Below are 19583 nucleotides of genomic sequence, written 5' to 3'. Positions count from 1 at the left end.
TATTCGGGCCTTACTTCCTAGAGAGTGCTATAACTGCGGACACAGTTATTACTATAAACAATACAAACTCCCTCAGCTCCTACCCCTGCTCTCAGAGTGGCAAAAGGCAACAAGTCACAGCTTTCTCACTAAACTAACTGATGACGTGGAGCGCGCTCGGCTACAGAGTTCACAGCTACAGGTGCGTGTACGCGGAGACCTTTTTCCCTATGAGATTGAATCGTAGCTTTTTGAACGCGCTTGAAAGTTTTCGTGTCCTTTAGTGCACTGTAGGCTGCCAATAGGGCGCCGTGCATGCGCGGCCGCTCCAGCTGTGTCTGTTTGACGTGGCAGAGCTCGCTCTTAGCTCAGCCTCAGCTGCGTTCTGCCGGGTCCGCTGCTAAGTTGAGAACTGGACTTGTGGGACACAGGTATGTCACAAAATGAACAGGTTACGCGTGCACTTCTGGTACCAATGCACACTGGGTCATACGTGGGCAGGGGGCTGCACGACTTATGAGTTATGTGTGTACCTGGTTTTCAGTGATAGACGTGTCATCATATACAGTCAGTCAATGTACAATGCAATCTGTGAATTACACTACATGGTTACAGCTGGTCTGAAGTCAGGGATAGCATATGATAATAGGACATGGCAAACTGTTGTGAATATATATATATATAATTGTATTTCCCCCCTTCATATGATTTGTAATGATATAATGAGACTGATCATCATATGATAGGTCACTTGCAGTGACTTTGTGATATGTCCATATGTGTACTCCAGTTTAAATGATTGACCATCCATGACACATATAACATAACTATATGAGATAGCTGTGTAATGTATGACAAGATAAACAAAAGTATCAAATCTGATGATCAGGGCCCAATTTTATATATCTCTGTGTTCACTATATGTTTTGTTTGGCATATGTCCCATATATTCATTATATATCTGTTGTATTATTTTGTATCCCACTGCATAATAAATTGCAATTTCATAAGGAAATAATAATGATAACAATAATAAGAATAATGTAAGTAATAATATTAATATACCTGCAACTTTATAAAATATAGATGATGCGTGACTGATACATTATGTTTTAGTATAAAACATAAGACTCAAATCCAATGGTCAATTGCATTAAATAAGGTCAAAGAAGCCCAACATGGAATGTAATATTATTAAGTACAACTTGTCATGTTTTCTATCATCTATCTATCTATCTATCTATCTATCATCTATCTATCTATCTATCTATCATCTATTTATCTCTCTTAAATTACATTTGGCATGTAAACCAGAAAATGTGGGCCAGGATGTTGATTGCACCAGTGCACTGACTCTTTTTAAATTTACAACTATAAAAACATTGTGTAACAAATGAAACATTTGTTTTCAAACATACTTACTTGTAAAGTAGGGCTGTGTGATATGGGAAAAAAATTAAGATTTTTTGATGACATATTGTGATTTGGTGGAATAACATATGTGCTTTTTGTATGTCAACAAATTCATACTGTGACATAAAAAGGCCATGATAATCCAAAAATAAATCTTATACTCTTGTAATTTGTGTTTGGTGTGATTGGGCCTGATTCACTAAAGCTCTCTGGTCCTGTGAGATTCTTTAAGATGCCTCGCCAGTATTATGATGCTCACCAGAGATTGTTTGTGCCTTGGATACTGTGTTTCTCATCAAGGGGAGTTCACTATTATTCTTTATATTAAGCACAGACAAAATGATGCTCATTAAAATAAGCTGAAGGTTGTAAGTTTTTGAGAACCAGCCCCAATATCATTAAGGAACAATTTAAAGGGATATTAAAATAATTGTTTTATATATGCATCAGAAATTAAAGGGAAACTGCACTCTAAAATGTATTTCTCCTTATTGTGTTCCAAATTACTGTATTGCAGAGTATTAAATGTATGTGAAATTGTTCGTTCATGATAATTTGTGTATTTGAAATAGCTGGTTTTGCTCACTAAACCATCACTTGTTCTTCATAACATGCCCATAACAATTTGCTGAGCCTGCAAGTAAAACAGACAACCTGCTAATATTATCTATGTTAGGTACTGAAATGCTAATTATGTTTGGGTGTGTGAATGAACATAACCATATTTTTAGATCCAAAATCTCTGTCTCCCTCTTACCCCTCCACTAGGAGATTAACCCCTTAATGACCGGACCATTTTTCAATTTTCTTACCCTTAATGACAATGGCTATTTTTACATTTCTGCAGTGTTTGTGTTTAGCTGTAATTTCCCTCTTACTCATTTACTGTACCCACACATATTATATACCGTTTTCCTCGCCATTAAATGGACTTTCTAAAGATACCATTATTTTCATCATGTCTTATAATTTACTAAAAAAAAAAAAAAAAATATGAGGAAAAAATGGAAAAAAAACACACTTTTTCTAACTTTGACCCCCAAAATATGTTACACATCTACAATCACCAAAAAACACCCATGCTAAATAGTTTCTAAATTTTGTCCTGAGTTTAGAAATACCCAATGTTTACATGTTCTTTGCTTTTTTTGCAATTTATGGGGCAATAAATACAAGTAGCACTTCGCTATTTCCAAACCACTTTTTTCAAAATTAGCGCTAGTTACATTGGAACCCTGATATCTGTCAGGAATACCTGAATATCCCTTGACATGTATATATTTTTTTTTAGAAGACAACCCAAAGTATTGATCTAGGCCCATTTTGGTATATTCCATGCCACCATTTCACCCCCAAATGCGATAAAAAAAAAAAAAGTTAACTTTTTCACAAAATTTGTCACAAACTTTAGGTTTCCCACTGAAATTATTTACAAACAGCTTCTGCAATTATGGCACAAATGGTTGTAAATGCTTCTCTGGGATCCCCTTTTTTCAGAAATAGCAGACTTATATGGCTTTTGGGTTGCTTTTTGGTAATTAGAAGGCCGCTAAATGCCGCTGCGCACCACATGTGTTTTATGCCCAGGAGTGAAGGGGTTAATTAGGGAGCTTGTAGGGAGCTTGTAGGGTTAATTTTAGCCTTAGTGTAGTGTAGTAGACAACCCCAAGTATTGATCTAGGCCCATTTTGGTATATTTTATGCCACCATTTCACCGCCAAATGCGAGCAAATAAAAAAAAAAACTTAACATTTTTCACAATTTTAGGTTTCTCACTGAAATTATTTACAAACAGCTTGTGCAATTATGGCAGAAATTGTTGTAAAAGCTTCTCTGGGATCCCCTTTGTTCAGAAATAGCAGACTTATATGGCTTTGGCGTTGCTTTTTGGTAATTAGAAGGCCGCTAAATGCTGCTGCGCACCACACGTTAATTATGCCCAACAGTGAAGGGGTTAAATTAGGTAGCTTGTAGGGAGCTTGCAGGGTTAATTTTAGAGATCAGCCTCCCACCTGACACATCCCACCCCCTGATCCCTCCCAAACAGTTCTCTTCCCTCCCCCACCCCACAATTGTTCCCGCCATCTTAAGTACTGGCAGAAAGTCTGCCAGTACTAAATAAAAGAGGTTTTTTTTTTTTTTTTAAATAAAAATAATAAAGTATTTTAGCTGTGATGGACCCCTGCCTTAGCCCCAACCTCCCTGATCCCCCCTCCAGCTCTCTAACCCTCTCCCCTACCTAATTACCACCATCTTGGGTACTGGCAGCTGTCTGCCAGTACCCAGTTTGGCCCCCAAAAAAACCCAAAAAGTATTTTTATTTTATTTTTACTTAAAAAACTATTTCTGTAGTGTAGCAGCCCCCCACAATACCCCCACCACCACCCCCTCCCAGATCCTTTTATATATTTTTTTTTTTAAAAAAATCCCTTTTTTTCCCCCTTTCTGCCCTCATTCATTGGTGTCAGTGTGGCTAATGGGTGCACGTGCACCCGCACACGTGCGCGCACATACACGCGCGTGCACGCGCACATGCATGCTCACGTGCACATACGCGCATCGTGCACGCGCACCCTCACACCCGGCACTATCGCTACCGGTGCAGAGAGGGCCACAGAGTGTCTCTCTCTGCATCGGGGGCTTGTAAAGTGGTATTGCAGGATGCCTCCATATCGAGGCATCACTGCAATACCCTCAGAGCTGCTGGAAGCATTTGTGATCGCTTCCAGCACTCTGTTAGACAACTGACGTACCAGGTACGTCCATTGTCATTAACTGCTTGTTAATGCATGACGTACCTGGTACGTCAGTTGTCATTAAGGGGTTAAAGGTATAGAAAGATAAAAAAAAAAAAATGTGCATAGGTGCATTTCAATGTGAAATAGAAACATGTTTGCAATATGCTCCCATTAGCAAAAATGCCTATAATAAAAAAGTTATTACTGATTATTTTTTTTTGCTGCATATGCACATATCATGTAAGGGCCCATACAGCAGTGCTCAAACACCGCTCCTTCTTAGAGAGTCAGTGGCGGCTTGTATGAGACAAATTACATCTTCACAGAAGCAATACACACCATATTCAGCTCTCTGAGCTTTAATACTGGTGCATAGACCTGCACAGGATATGTGCGTATGCCACAGAAAATCAGTAATAACTTGTACCAGAAGCATTTTTGCTAATTAAAGTACATTACAAGAATGCTTCTCTTTTAAATAGAAATGCATTTATGTACATTTCAATTTTGACCTTTCTGTCCCGTTATTTAATGCTTTTGTCTCTTATTTTATAGCTTTTCTACAGAGGAAATATTTGTTACTCATATTTTCAGTATAGGTCGGATTACAACCAGTAAAAGCTGCTATTTAAAATAATAAAATATAGGAAAAAGCTGTTTGCAAACAAATACATTCTAGCATAAACCATTTTGAACACGTGAATCGCTGCATTTCAAATATCAAGCATTTAGAATATTTTTGTTTGTAAATAGAAATTTAATTTTGTTAGCAAAATTTGTTTTGCAGCCTTTTGAATATTGTTTAAGCCCTTCCTGCCATTAAGATGTTCCATGCCGTCCTAACTGTGCTGGGCTTTAGCGCCGTTAGGACGGCATGGAACGTCCTAGCCGTTTGGCTATCCTGAAGCTGTAGTCGCTTGTACAATGGAATCGCAGGCTGGGGGGGGTGCCTAGAATCATAGGCACTTCCCCCTGACCAGTTCCCATCATTAAAATCACTTGATTGAATAAACGATCGCGTGATTTACATTTTTTATTTATTTGTTTACATAGCGGCACTTTGTTTCACGATGTAGACAAATAAGTCCCAGCAGGAAGAAGTTAACTTATTTCCTCTGTTTAAGAAGCAATCACTGTGCAGTATGTAGCACAGTCGGAATTCTATATTTCAGGTAATGCACTCCAGGCTCTACACTTTTCACTTTTAAATTACAAGATAAGCAGGCAAAATGAATAATGATTTTTCTTGGTGTATAATATATTTTTGTTATTAGGAATTAATTCTGATTATTGTTCCATTAAGGGTACATTGGTTTTAAACAATGTAAGGTGTATATTCTTAAATAAAAAAGAATACTAGTCCCCTCTTATCACACCTCTCTATATGCACACCCACTCACAGTATGAATCCATTCACTAATTCTCACACACCCATGTATTTCTACCATAACCACTTAAGCATAACTATCATTTTTCCAATCATGATTCACAGTTTCTTCCGTCTTTCTTGAGTTTCGTCCCCTTCACTTCACATCTTAGTATTTTTTCATATGTAACACCCAGTATTACGAGCCGAATCACATATGTATTATTATTATAATTATTATATTATTTGTAAGACTGTATATTCTTCTCACATCACATCTCAGCACTTTATCTCAATTATATCAGTTGCACATCCTTTAGGGTTTATTATCACGATTCAGTATACCAGTCATTACTAGGACTAGGGCACATTTATTCTATTAATTTAATTTTAGTGACTCAATTCAGTTATACGATATATATACATGTAATTGTTATCCCCCTAATGTTTATTCCCCAAACCAACATTGATTCCAAGAGTTAGGCAGATGACGAACCTAACTTTTTTAATACCATATAAGCAAAGCTATTAAATCCTTTTCATGATAAAAGATAAATAAAAAATTATTAAGTAAATACATAATCAATACCTTACTCTCGAATAAAAGATCTGAGTTGACATATTTACGTACATATTCTACATGAATAGATAATAGTAATTTTAAAGCCTAGTAGCACTAACTGTGGGGTGAACAGAATGCGTAAAATTTGTCATGTTCAGGCAGATCAATATAAAATCAATAATCACATATTGCAGGAGAGAACAGGCGAGTCTCACGCTGGATATCCATTTCTTTAACAACTACATTACCCAGAATTCATTGAGACCAAGTTAGAGACTCCACTATTACGTAATATGAAAGTTGCTTCCCACAAGGCGGAGCCTATTGACAATCGGGTTTAAAAGACGCATGCAAACAGTGCAATCGGGATAACCCTTTGAAAAAGCCATGTTAGACGGCGAAACATGTTAGGGACCTAGGGAATTGGTGAGGAGTCGTTGCGAGCTCATGTATTTTAGTTGCTTACTTTAATTGGTGGAATATAATGACTTCTTATACAAACAGGCTATACATATAGCAATTTTACTCAAATGTAGTTTCATTATGGGGTATTATTTGTAGTATAACTTGTAAGCTCTGAAGCACAATTTAAACGAGTGCATGGCAGGATCTAGCTACCGCTTGCAAGCGATATTGCCTTAGCGGTTAGTTAACTTGATAATTTAAACGCCAAACCACTTTTATAAAACACTGGGTATTACCTAATATTCCACTTCAGTGGCTGGTTAATACTATTATTATATATTGAGGGGATCACCTGAGGCTATACTAATATAAGGATAACCAGATTTATTTACTCTCTTGTTGGTAAATTAACTATCAGCTACATATTGAAAGATCGTGTTACCAAGATCTTAAAGTGCACAAACACCCTTGTATAACACTGGAATTTACGTTATAATATAAAAGGAGAACTCTAGCTACTGTGTGTATGCATGAGATTAGGAATTCCAATCAACCTGCTGCAGATTAATGAGCTACAACATAAAATTGTTCACTTCTTTTGCACATATAACATTTTAATATTGTAACTAAATGAGAGGTTACATAAATAATTGGTGTGCCTGAATTTAGACAAAACGGTGTTGCAAAACCAGTACTATGTAACTAAGAAAGGATGTACTCAGCTTTGAACTGAGAGGTTGCGTTACTTAGGGTTAACATATGCACAAACGCCCTTGCAAAACATTCCGGAATTTACGGCACTAAATATTGGATAAGTCCAGTTGCTGTTTGTGTGTGAAAGATGAGCAATTTATACTAATCTGTGGTGAATAAATGAGCAACGATATATAACCTAATCCCTTACAGCACAAGCGCATACAAAATTATAATATTGGGCTCCATGTACTAAGCTGTCTGCGAGGTCTTCGTGACTATTTTCGTCTAAATTTCTGCGTGCGGATCAATAACCGTATGTACTATCCCACGAATCCATTGAAAACCTTATATTAAAAAACGGCGAGCGAACTTGCCCGCAAATCTTGAATTCTCGTCTTTTTTGTAGCTAGAAAATACTCGCTCGACATAAATCTCGCACAAAACAGGAATTACTAAACTATCTATTTCTACGCTCGTGAATTTCTCCGCACCTACCTCGTTAAAAATCCCTCGCCAGCTAATAGGTGGCGAGCACCATAATAAACAATAGGGTCTATCAGATCAACGCCTACAACTGATTTAAAAGAGGTGTACAATTGAATGGTTACTCACTTTTGATCCTGTTAGCCATATGGAGACACTTCTTCAACTTTATATTGTTCGTCTGATGCAAATGAGGGGTAGAAGGCAAATTCGTCAACCTGATGCCCCAAATCCGGTTCGAAGAAGGCGATTACGAGTACAGCGGGTATTCCTTCCTCGGGTTCCTTTAGATGCCCTTTCCGATCGAGAGGTTATTCAAAGGTTCCGTCTGGATCGACATTCAATATTGTCTTTATATTCTCAAATAGCACATTTTCTAGAGCCTGTGACGGCTCGTTCAAGGGCCATTCCCGGAATACTAAAGTTTCTTGCTGCCTTGCACTTTTTTGCCACCGGATCATTTCAGGCAGTGTCCAGCGTCATCATTGGTTTCAGTCAGTCTGCCTTTTCTCGTCATCTTTCCAAAGTTATCGATGCACTCATGCATATAGTCCCCGAATATGTTTGTCTACCATCTACCACAGAAGAGTGGCAATCGATAAAGTCGCAATTCTACAGTGTGGCTGGAATGCCAAATGTTCTTGGGGCAATAGACTGTACCCATATTGCAGTACTTTTTTTACGGATACTAGACGTTTGCTTCGAACGACAACCAAATAAATAGTCATATGAGTCTAGCACCATATCGACAAGAACCAGGTTCTGCTGATGTGAGAAGTGGGGATTCTTCGATTTGGACTGTGAATCAGATCGAGAAGTAGCCATACTTAATTTATCGATAACAATAAAAGTCAGTAAAGCTTCAAGTTCTTGAAATATGCAGTCTGAAAAACTTTATTAAATAGAGCTTATATAGTGCTGCAATATGTTCCCGCGACAAAGCTGACGTTTCTGACACCTTGCAGTCACGTGGGACAAACATGACTGACAGTTGTAAGCGATTAATAGTACATTCGCAAATAGCGAGGCGTCATATGTATGAATCATTCGCCAGTGCTCGATGCGGATTTGACGCGCCTTTTTTTTTAATAGTTTTTAGTACATATGGCGGGCGGGCAACATCTCGCTAGCTGCGAGTTAAAGCGAGTCGAGCAAACACGTTGTCGGCGAAAAAATTGATGCTTTAGTACATGGAGCCCATTGTATCCGAATGAATGGTTATATTAAGAATCAGAGGGCTAGAATTTAAATAAAGCAGTGTGGAAATACTTATACCATGATAGGTGTTTGCTACTATGTATTAAAATTATACAAACAATTACAAACATTACCAACTTAACCCTTTAACACACAATTATAAATACTACCAATATTACCTTGCGTCTAAGCACTGGACAAGATGCTTTAAGCCCAGGAAAATACATAATAATAAACATAATCTGAGTCTTATATAATAACATTTATTTAAAGGTACCTAAATTTATTGTCAAGTCTATAAACTCAGACGTTGTGAAAAACTCAATCCTATACAACTTAAGCTATGATTTTCCTTTGATGCAGTACCAATTTAATAAAGGATATAACCTTTGCACAAAGCAATTCACTATCTATATACTTTAACTATTCATAGCTCAAAACGGCAAGGAATAAATGTGATAGAGTCAGTCAACTAACTGGATAATCCAGTCAGGACTCAGACAACTCCACTCTGATTATATTACACTAACATAGGATTTGAGTAACACTCTTTCTAAACAGCTAATACTGGGTAATAACAGAAGGGCATAGACATTCCCAATTATCCTGAGTGTATACAGTAACCCAATTTTGCTAATCCATCTGGCATAACTGGTTATCAATACACCCACAGTTGAACATTACTGACCTTAGGCATATACAACCAATATAAAATACAATTTATATTTTAACTTAGTTCACAGCCTCTATACAGGTGAGATCCCAATAAAGACCCCCCAAACGATCCTACTAGCCTGTTATTTGATCTATTTGAGATAATTACACCAATTTTAGTTTGTGTTTTTAAATCACACGCTCTTTTCCGCAAATTTTAAGCACAGTTTGATTAATAAACGTTAAGTTTTAATTTTAGTTAGGTAATTGAATATTTAGAGATCTGTGTTACTCCTGAACTAAATAATCAGTCTTATTCAACATCCAAGTATAACCTATTATATTTATATAGCTCTTGAGTGCTATAAGTGTACTCTTTCCAGTGGTTATCTCTTTAACCACTATCTACTTTTTCAAGTTTATAAATAGTACACAGCACCACTGACTCCAATATTAGATATATAGTGATCTGGTACATATTACGGATCACCCTATATAGAGAGATCTAGAGCTTTCTCTTAACTAAGAAGTAGTGCCATTGGTTTTTCTTTTTTCTTTTTTCAAACCTATCACAAAATAGTCTGTCACCTGCCAGAAAGTAATAGGTGTTAGTTAACAATCAGCTAGAGTATTGAGCGCAATAGGGATTTTAACGACCGCCACAAAAACTGCATTATTTCACCTCCCTATAGCGCTAGTATTAGAGGTTTTGAAAAAGCAGGCTTGTGCGGGCGATATGGTGGCATTGAGCTCCATACCGCAACGAAAACAAGTGCTGCTTTGACGTGCTAGTGCACGATTTTCCCATAGACATCAATGGCAAATAAAAAGCCTAACACCTGCGATCGCAGAAACAAAAGCTCCGTAACGCAGCCCCATTGATGTATATGGGGAAAAACAAAATAATGTTTAAACCTAACACCCTAACATAAACCCCGAGTCTAAACACCACTAATCTGCTGCCCCCAACATCGCCGCCACCCACATACAGTTATTAACCCCTACTCTGCCACCCCTAAGATCGCTGCCACCTACATAAATTATGAACCCCTAATCTGCCGCACCCCAACCTCGCCGCCACCTATATAATGTTATTAACCCCTTATCTGCCTCCCCCAACATCGCCACCACCTACATAAAACTATTAACCCCTAATCTGCTGCTCCCAATATCGCCCCCATTATACTAAAGTTATTAACCCCTAAACCTCTGGCCTCCCACATCACTACCACTAAATAAATCCATTAACCCGTAACCCTAACGTAGCCCTAAGCCTAACCCTAACACCCACTAACTTTAACATAATAAAAATATAGCTAAATTAAATTTACAATTATTAACTAAATAAACCTATTAACCCCTAAACCGCCAGCCCCCCACATTGCAACAAGCTAAGTTAAACTATATTAACCCCTAAACCTAACCCTAATCCTAAAACTTAACCTAACCCCCTCTAACTTTAACATTATTAAAATAGAGCTAAACTAAAGTTACAATTATTAACTAAATAATACCTATTTAAAACTAAATACATACTTTCTCAGCCATCACAGGGGTTAAATGTACCGATGACTCCTCACCTATGTATAATGTAGTTAGGTACTCTGGCCATGACTCCTCTAACACTAAATTATTACTGATCACTACGGATAATTTTCCATCTTCCCTTTTTAGTTTATTACACGTCAATATCCTCTCCCCTGTTTATTAATATATTTATTATTGTCTTTTCCCCCTGTAATATATTCCATTTAGGTCTTTTCACATCGATATTGTGTTATGCACTAGACTTGTATCAACGCCCCTTTATGTATATTCAGCCTTATACTATTGGCTGTTTCTGCACCACACCTCGCTCATATTGTTATTGAGCCTCTCCCATACCATTTGGCTATGGATCACCTTCGGCACGATTTGTTTTGTCATTTTATTTTATTATATTCTGATATTATCTTAACATCTCCTCCCCTGTATATTTATACATTCATGTATTTTATCCCCCTGTAGGTCATCTATTTAGGTACCCTCACATCGACATCATGTTATGCACTAGACTGATATCAACGCCCCTTTGTTTACATTCAGCCATTCTCCATTGGCTGTCTCTGTACCACACTCCGTTCACATTTTTACTGAACCTTCCCTATATTATCGCGCTGTTGATTACTATTGGTGCGATTGGTCACACCCTCTCTGATATCACTGTTCACGCCTCATTGTTATTATATTAGCCACACGCTATTGGCCGATCGTGCCCCACATCTAATACCTTAGCCCCACCGCTTATCTCTGATTGTTATTATTGCCGATATAGTGTCTTAGTAAATGGAGTTCATTCAGCAGAGGGGGCTGTTACTAGTGGTGTTCCTCAGGGGTCAGTTCTGGGGCCTGTTTTGTTTAACATATTTATCTGCGATATCAGCAAAGGGCTACAGGGGAAAGTATGTCTCTTTGCAGATGATACAAAAATTTGCAACAGAGTGGATGTTCCAGGGGGGGTAGACAAAATGAGAAGTGATATACAACAATTGGAGGATTGGACAAACGACTGGGATCTAAAGTTTAACACAGCAAAGTGTAAAATAATGCATTTAGGGAAGAAAAATCCAAATGTTAATTACAGACTCAATGACACTTTACTGACTGTTACAGACGATGAACAGGACTTGGGAATTATTATTTCAGATGATTTAAAACTTAGTAAACAATGTAGTAATGCAGCGAGTAAGGCTAGCAGAATGCTTGGATGTATTGGTAGAGGTATTTGCAGCAGAAATAGTAAGGTTCTTATGCCACTTTATAGATCATTAGTTAGGCCTCATCTTGAGTATTGTGTGCAGTTCTGGAGGCCATATCTTCAGAAGGATATTAACAAACTTGAATCTGTGCAAAGGAGGGCTACCAAAATGGTACATGGTCTAAAAAATAAAACTTACCAGGATAGGCTCAATGACCTAAATATGTATAGCTTAGAGGAGAGAAGGGAAAGAGGTGATATGATAGCAACTTTCAAGTACATTAAAGGGTTTAGTAAAACTGAGGCTGTGGGTATTTTACATAAAATGGAAAATTCAAGAACAAGGGGTCATGAGCTCAAGCTAAAGGGTAGTAGATTCAGGAGTAATTTGAGGAAGCACTTCTTTACAGAAAGAGTGATTGATTTATGGAATAAACTTCCTCAAGAGGTAGTAGCAACAAACACTGTGGGGGACTTTAAAAATGCATGGGACAAGCATAGGGCTATCCTACGAACTAGATAAGTTTATACTGTTAGGTAAGGTCTGGCAGACTTGCTGGGCCTATGGCTCTTATCTGCCGTCAATATCTATGTTTCTATGTTTCTATATGCAACGGCTTAGTTTTATACTAACTTCATCATTACTGGTCATATTGTAGTTGTCCTTATTATGTTGGTGTACAAGTTAAAGATCTATCATTGAGTTTACTCGTTGGGGCCCTCCAGATGCAGTATAGTCTGACATGCCCCCAGCTCTTACATCATTGCTTTCACGCTACTTAGTATACTAATGTTTAATTCAATATTAGTATTTTTAAACCCCTGCCACTAACAGCCCTTTAGGAAATAGCTATATATACGAATTGAAATTCAAATAGTGTATAATTTAAATCCAAACAGTGTGTAACAGAATCTGTTTATCGTCCAGTTGAGACCTATACCAATTTTTTCTCTGCTTTAGGGCGCAGTGTACTAACACATTATCTTCATACAGCACAATAACATTATGTAATACTCTTTGAATATATGTATGTCAATAGTATATTGTTTCTTGATGAGAGATGGTTTGTATAACCAATATTAATGTAGATTTTTCTGTGCATTTAACTAACTTTTGCACCACTGATCCCTATTTGCACATGGGTATGCTCCATTAGGGGTGTTAAATTTTTCTGATCATTGATTGGTTACCAACTAGTTTAAATATGGCAGCTTAGAGAATGTTTGTATAGCCTGATGAAACAGTGTGTAACACTGAGAAACGCGTTGCTGTTGTTTTTATTGTTATTAAACATTTTTTTATATATTTTAAAATCTCCATTTGCTGCCGGTTATATTTTCTTTCTCCTTGGGCCTGGGCCTGGTGAACTCATTCTGGCTCCCTCCCTAGCACTTGGCTGGAACTTTGGTGCATAGTTCCATATTCATTCTACCTGCTTAGATTTCCCTGGACTCTCCCTGGTGAGACGAGGACCTCCATCTGTGCAATTCCATCCATTGTGGTCGATAGAGCTGCTCGAATCCTATTGGCTGATTGGAACAGCCAATATGATTTTAGCAGCTCTAATCCTATTGGCTGATTGAAATCTTTCAGCCAATAGGAATGCAAGGGACGCCATCTTGGATGAAGTCACTTGCATTAAAGTTCCAGTTTATGGCGGCGACCGTATGAAGAGGATGCTCCGCGCCAGATGTCTTCAGGATAGACCCTCTCCGCGCCGGATGGATGAAGACAGAAGATGCCATCTGGATGAAGACTTGTTGCCGCCTAGATGAGGACTTCGCCGGCTGGATGAAGATCGAAGAGGCCGCCTGGATGAAGACTTCTTGCCGGCTGGATGGATCCTTAAAGCAGGGCTTCAATAATTGTAAGTGGATCGTCGGGGTGAGTGTTAGGTTTATTTAAGGGTTTTTTGGGTGGGTTTGATTTTTAGATTAGGGTCTGGGCATGTAAAAGAGCTAAATGCCCTTTTAAGGACAATGCCCATACAATTGCCCTTTTCAGGGCAATGGTGAGCTTAGGTATTTTTAGATAGTTATTTTAATTGGGAGGGTTGTGGGGGTGGTGGGTTTTAATGTTGGGGGGGTGTTTGTATTTTTTTTACAGGTAAAAGAGCTGAATTCTTTGGGGCAATGCCCCACAAAAGGCCCTTTAAATGGCCATTGGTAGTTTATTGTAGGCTAGGGTTTTTTATTTTGATAGGGCTATTGGATTAGGTGTAATTCTTTTTTATTTTTGATAATTTGTTTTTTATTTTTCGTAATTTAATGTTTTGTTTATGTTTGTAATTTAGTTATTTTTTGTAATTAGATACTTTTTTAATTTTAGAGTAGTGTTAGGATTTTTTTAATGTGTAGTTTAGTTTAATTTAATTGGTAGTTAGTTTAATTGTAGTTTAATAAGTATCTTAGTTTAATTGTTAGTTTAAAATTAATTTATTTAATTTGACAGGTAAGATTTAATTTAATTTAAGATAGGGAAATTGTAATTTTATTATAAAGTTAGGGGGTTGTTAGGTTTAAGGGTTAATAGTTCATTTTAGTATATTTCATTGTGGGGGCTTACGGTTTAGGGGTTAATAGTTTATTTAAATATATTTTGTTGTGGGGGGCTTGCGGTTTAGGGGTTAATAGTTTATTTAAATATATTTATATATATATAGGTTTATTATAGTGGCGGTGTGGGTGGACGGCAGATTAGGGGTTAATAATATTTAAATAGTGTTTGCGATGCGGTAGGGCGGCATTTTAGAGGTTACTAGGTTTATTATAGTGGCGACGATGTCGGGGAGAGATGGAATAGGGGTTAATACATTTTAATAGTGGCAGCGATGTCCAGAGCGGCAGATTAGGGGTTAATAAATGTATTATAGTTTTTACGATGCGTAAGGGCCCCGGTTTAGGGGTTAATAGGTAGTTTGTGGGTGTTTGTGTATTTTTTAACACTTTAGTTATGAGTTTTATGCTACCAATTTGTTATGTAAAACTCATAACTACTGACTTTAGATAGCGGTACGGATCTTGTCAGTATAGGGTGTACCGCTCACGTTTTCGCCTCCCAGGCCAACTCGTAATACCGGCGCTATGGGAGTCCCATTGAAAAATTACTTTTTTTAAAGTGCGGTACTGACGTTGCTTGACAGGCTAAAAGGTGTGCAAAACTCGTAATCTAGCTGAAAATTAGATAACAATTCTTCTGTACATACACAGTGTTTGCAAGTTTGATGTGCACCTCTTAATAATATGCACATCAGAGCTCATTTTATTTCTAATTTTAAAAGGCTTTTATGCACAAGAGACAAATGGTTAGTTTTATCTGTTCAAACTAATGCATTACAAAAGTAATATAATTATCTAGCTTCCAAAGCAGCAATAGTTACTGAATGTAAATTACTTTATACTTACTATTATAACAAATCATAGACACAAATGTTTTAAATGTACCTACTTCCAAACCCCACTTAAATAGATACTACACACAGCTTTTATATATGTAGGTATTTGTGCCTATAAAAAAAGTACAATAAATGCAGGTAAAATTTAGATAACTGGAGGTATCTGCCAGCCAATTAGTATTGTCTGGGAGTAACAATTAGCCAGTGAGCTTTAGTAGTTAGTACATAACTGATGCTGCTGTATTAGTTTAAAGGGCCACTAAACACAAAATCTTTCTTTCATGATTCAGATAGAGAATACAAATTTAAACATTACAATTTACTTCTATTATTTATTTTGCTTCATTTTTTTAGATATCCTTAGTTGAAGAAAAAGCAATGCACATGGGTGAGCCAATCACACGAGGCTTCTATGTGCAGCTACCAATAAGCAGCTACTGAGCATATCTAGATATGATTTTCAGCAAAGAATATCAAGAGAATAAAACAAATGAGATAATAGAAGTAAATTAGAAAGATGTTTAAAATTGCATTCTCTTTCTAAATCATGAAAGAAAAAAATGTGGGTTTCATGTCCCTTTAAATTTAAACCATTTTAATTTTTACATATTGACAAGGATAATAGATTTTTTTTTTTTAGTACTTGTCCTTTTAATTTTGAGAAGTCTGTAACTTTGTTGAATAGTTTTTTTCTATGTTAGTGACCGGCATACTGGTTGAAACCGTACAGATTTTAGATATCACTTTCCTTGGATTTTTTTTTTCTAACTTTGAAACTTGATTGCATTGTTAAAACATTAGGGGGTCGATCCGATAAAAATCGTCGCCCGCAAAAGCCGGCGACGCCAATATTTGCGCGGGTTTGGTATCACATATACGGCGTAACCTAGAAGTTACGTGCGTATATTTCTGCCGTCGCCCGTAGTTTTTTGGGCTATAGGCAGGTATACCAAACCAGCGCAGTTTGGTATCCAATATGCAGCGTAAGGACTTACGTGGCGAAAATGGAGAAAACTTACTCCATTTTCACCTCGCCACAAAAAGCAGCCGTAAGAAGCCTTACGCTGACTATTGGAGCCCCGTAACTCCCTAAACTGGCTGCTAAAATAAACCTAACACCTAACGCATGCGCAATGTCTATCTCCCTGTCAACCGCGATCTTCTAAAATAAACCTAACACCTAACGCATGCGCAATGTCTATCTCCCTGTCAACCGCGATCTTCTAAAATAAACCTAACACCTAACGCATGCACAATGTCTATCTACCTGTCAACCGCGATCCCCCCCCCCCCGAAATCCCTAATAAAGTTATTAACCCCTAAACCGCCGCTCCCGGACCCCGCCGCCATCTACATAAACTAACCCCCTACTGTGAGCCCCTAAAACCGCCGCCATCTACCTTATCTATCCCCTAATTAGAACCCCTTACACCGCTGTCATCTACCTTATCTATCCCCTAATCTGACCCCTTACACCGCCGCCACCTATATAAAAATTATTAACCCCTAATCTAATCCCCCTATACCGCCGCCAGCTATATTAATATTATTAACCCCTAATGTAAGCCACTTACACCGCCGCCATCTCTATTAAAATGATTAACCCCTTATTAAATCTACCTACCCCGCCGCCAGCTATGTTATCTATATTAACCCTAAGTATATTATAGTTCATATAGGTATTACATTATATATATTAACTATATTAACCCTAATTATATTAGGGTTAATATAGTTAATATAGTTACTATAGTATTTATATTAACTATATTAACTCTATCTAACCCTAACACCCCTAACTAAATTTATATTAAATTAATCTAATTCATTTATAAACTAAAATATTCCTATTTAAATCTAAATACTTACCTATAAAATAAACCCTAAGATAGCTACAATATAATTAATAATTACATTGTAGCTATGTTAGGGTTAATATTTATTTTACAGGTAAATTGTTAATTATTTTAACTAGGTATAATAGCTATTAAATAGTTATTAGCTATTTAATATCTACCTAGTTAAAATAATTACCCAATTACCTGTAAAATAAATCCTAACCTAAGTTACAAATACACCTACACTATCAATAAATTAAATACACTACAAACATCTATCTAAAAATACAATTAAATTAACTAAACTAAATTACAAAAAAAAACAAACACTAAATTACAAAAAATACAAAAAGATTACAAGATTTTTAAGCTAATTACACCTATTCTAAGCCCCCTAATAAAATAATAAACCCCCAAAATAAAAAAAATTCCCTGCCCTATTCTAAATTAAAAAAAATTAAAAGCTCTTTACCTTACCAGCCCTTAAAAGGGCCTTTTGTGGGGCATGCCCCAAAGAATTCAGCTCTTTTGCATACAAATACAATACCCCCCCCCATTACAACCCACCACCCACATACCCCTATTCTAAAACCACCCAAACCCCCCTTAAAAAAGCCTAACACTACCCCCCTGAAGATCTCCCTACCTTGTCTATTTAATAGCTATTATACCTAGTTAAAATAATTAACAATTTACCTGTAAAATAAATATTAACCCTAACATAGCTACAATGTAATTATTAATTATATTGTAGCTATCTTAGGGTTTATTTTATAGGTAAGTATTTAGATTTAAATAGGAACATTTTAGTTTATAAATGAATTAGATTAATTTAATATAAATTTAGTTAGGGGTGTTAGGGTTAGATAGAGTTAATATAGTTAATATAAATACTATAGTAACTATATTAACTATATTAACCCTAATATAATTAGGGTTAATATAGTTAATATATATAATGTAATACCTATATTAACTATAATATACTTAGGGTTAATATAGATAATATAGCTGGCGGCGGGGTAGGTAGATTAAATTAGGGGTTAATCATTTTAATAGAGATGGCGGCGGTGTAAGGGGCTTACATTAGGGGTTAATAATTTTAAAATAGATGGCGGCGGTGTTAGGGGCTCACTTTAGGGGGTTATAGATATAATATAGCTGGCGGCGGGGTACGGGAGTGACGGTTTAGGGGTTAATAACTTTATTAGGTTGCGGCGGGGTACGGGAGCGGCGGTTTAGGGGTTAATAACTTTATTAGGTTGCGGCGGAGTACGGGAGCGGCGGTTTAGGGGTTAATAGCTTTTTTATTGTTAGGATAGTGAGGGGGGATAGCGGATAGAGAGTTAGACGTGTCGGGCTTTGTTAGGGAGGCGTGTTAGACAGTGCGGGTGTTTTAGACTTTAGTCAGGTTTTATAGGCGCCGGCAGTTTCTAACGTGCCGCAAGTCACTGGCGACGCCAGAAATTTGTACTTGCGCAGATTTCTGGACATCGCTGGTTTGTCAGACTTACGGCATGTTAGCATCTGACGGCGACTTATATAGGATAGCTCGAGTTGCGAGCTGAAACTGCGGGCGACGCCGGTTCCCTCGCTTGTGCCGCAAACTGCGATCTATATCGGATCGCGCCCCAGGTTTAAAGATTGCTTTAACTGCAGTGTTAATCCCCAAACTTTACCTGACTGCACCAATATCTTCTACTTTGAGGTGCGCTTCTTAATCTGTATGTCTGTCTGACAAGAAAATTTGAATGCAAATGTGCTGTATGTCTGCTCGGGGAAGCCAAGCAGACACAATAGATTGTAAGCAGGCAGAATAGTTAGGGGAAAAACTACAGGGGGCAGCCTTCCTCAGGACTGAACAAAATAATTTAGAAACCGCTCAGTAGTGGGGGCAGCCAGGTAAGTGACCGTGGCGCCAAAAAAGGTCTTTGGCATTGATTTATATCACATTATTAATAATACATTGCACATAACCATGGCTATGAGGGGAAAAAACATATAAACAATTTATTTTCCAATGTTTTCTGCCACATTAACATTACAAGCAAGGGTGTTGGAATATTAAGTGCCTGGCTTCATAGAACATAGTTCATTTGTAGTCAATATCATTCAAATTA

At 37.2% G+C, this 19583-nt stretch overlaps 1 protein-coding gene across 1 annotated transcript in view; it reads left to right on the top strand.

Moving 5' to 3' along the window:
- Positions 1 to 292: 292 nt before the first annotated feature.
- The window catches only part of SEC24D (SEC24 homolog D, COPII coat complex component), a 196443-nt gene continuing 177152 nt past the window's right edge, over positions 293 to 19583 (top strand). The window contains exon 1 of the mRNA XM_053703594.1: positions 293 to 410. The gene's annotated coding sequence lies outside the window, so the exon portion shown is untranslated. The remainder of the gene's footprint in view (positions 411 to 19583) is intronic.

Source organism: Bombina bombina, chromosome 2 (genome assembly GCF_027579735.1).
Source record: "Bombina bombina isolate aBomBom1 chromosome 2, aBomBom1.pri, whole genome shotgun sequence".
Taxonomy (NCBI): Eukaryota; Metazoa; Chordata; class Amphibia; order Anura; family Bombinatoridae; genus Bombina; species Bombina bombina.
The sequence above is the reverse complement of the archived record's forward strand: the minus strand, read 5'-3'. Positions and strand labels throughout refer to the sequence as shown.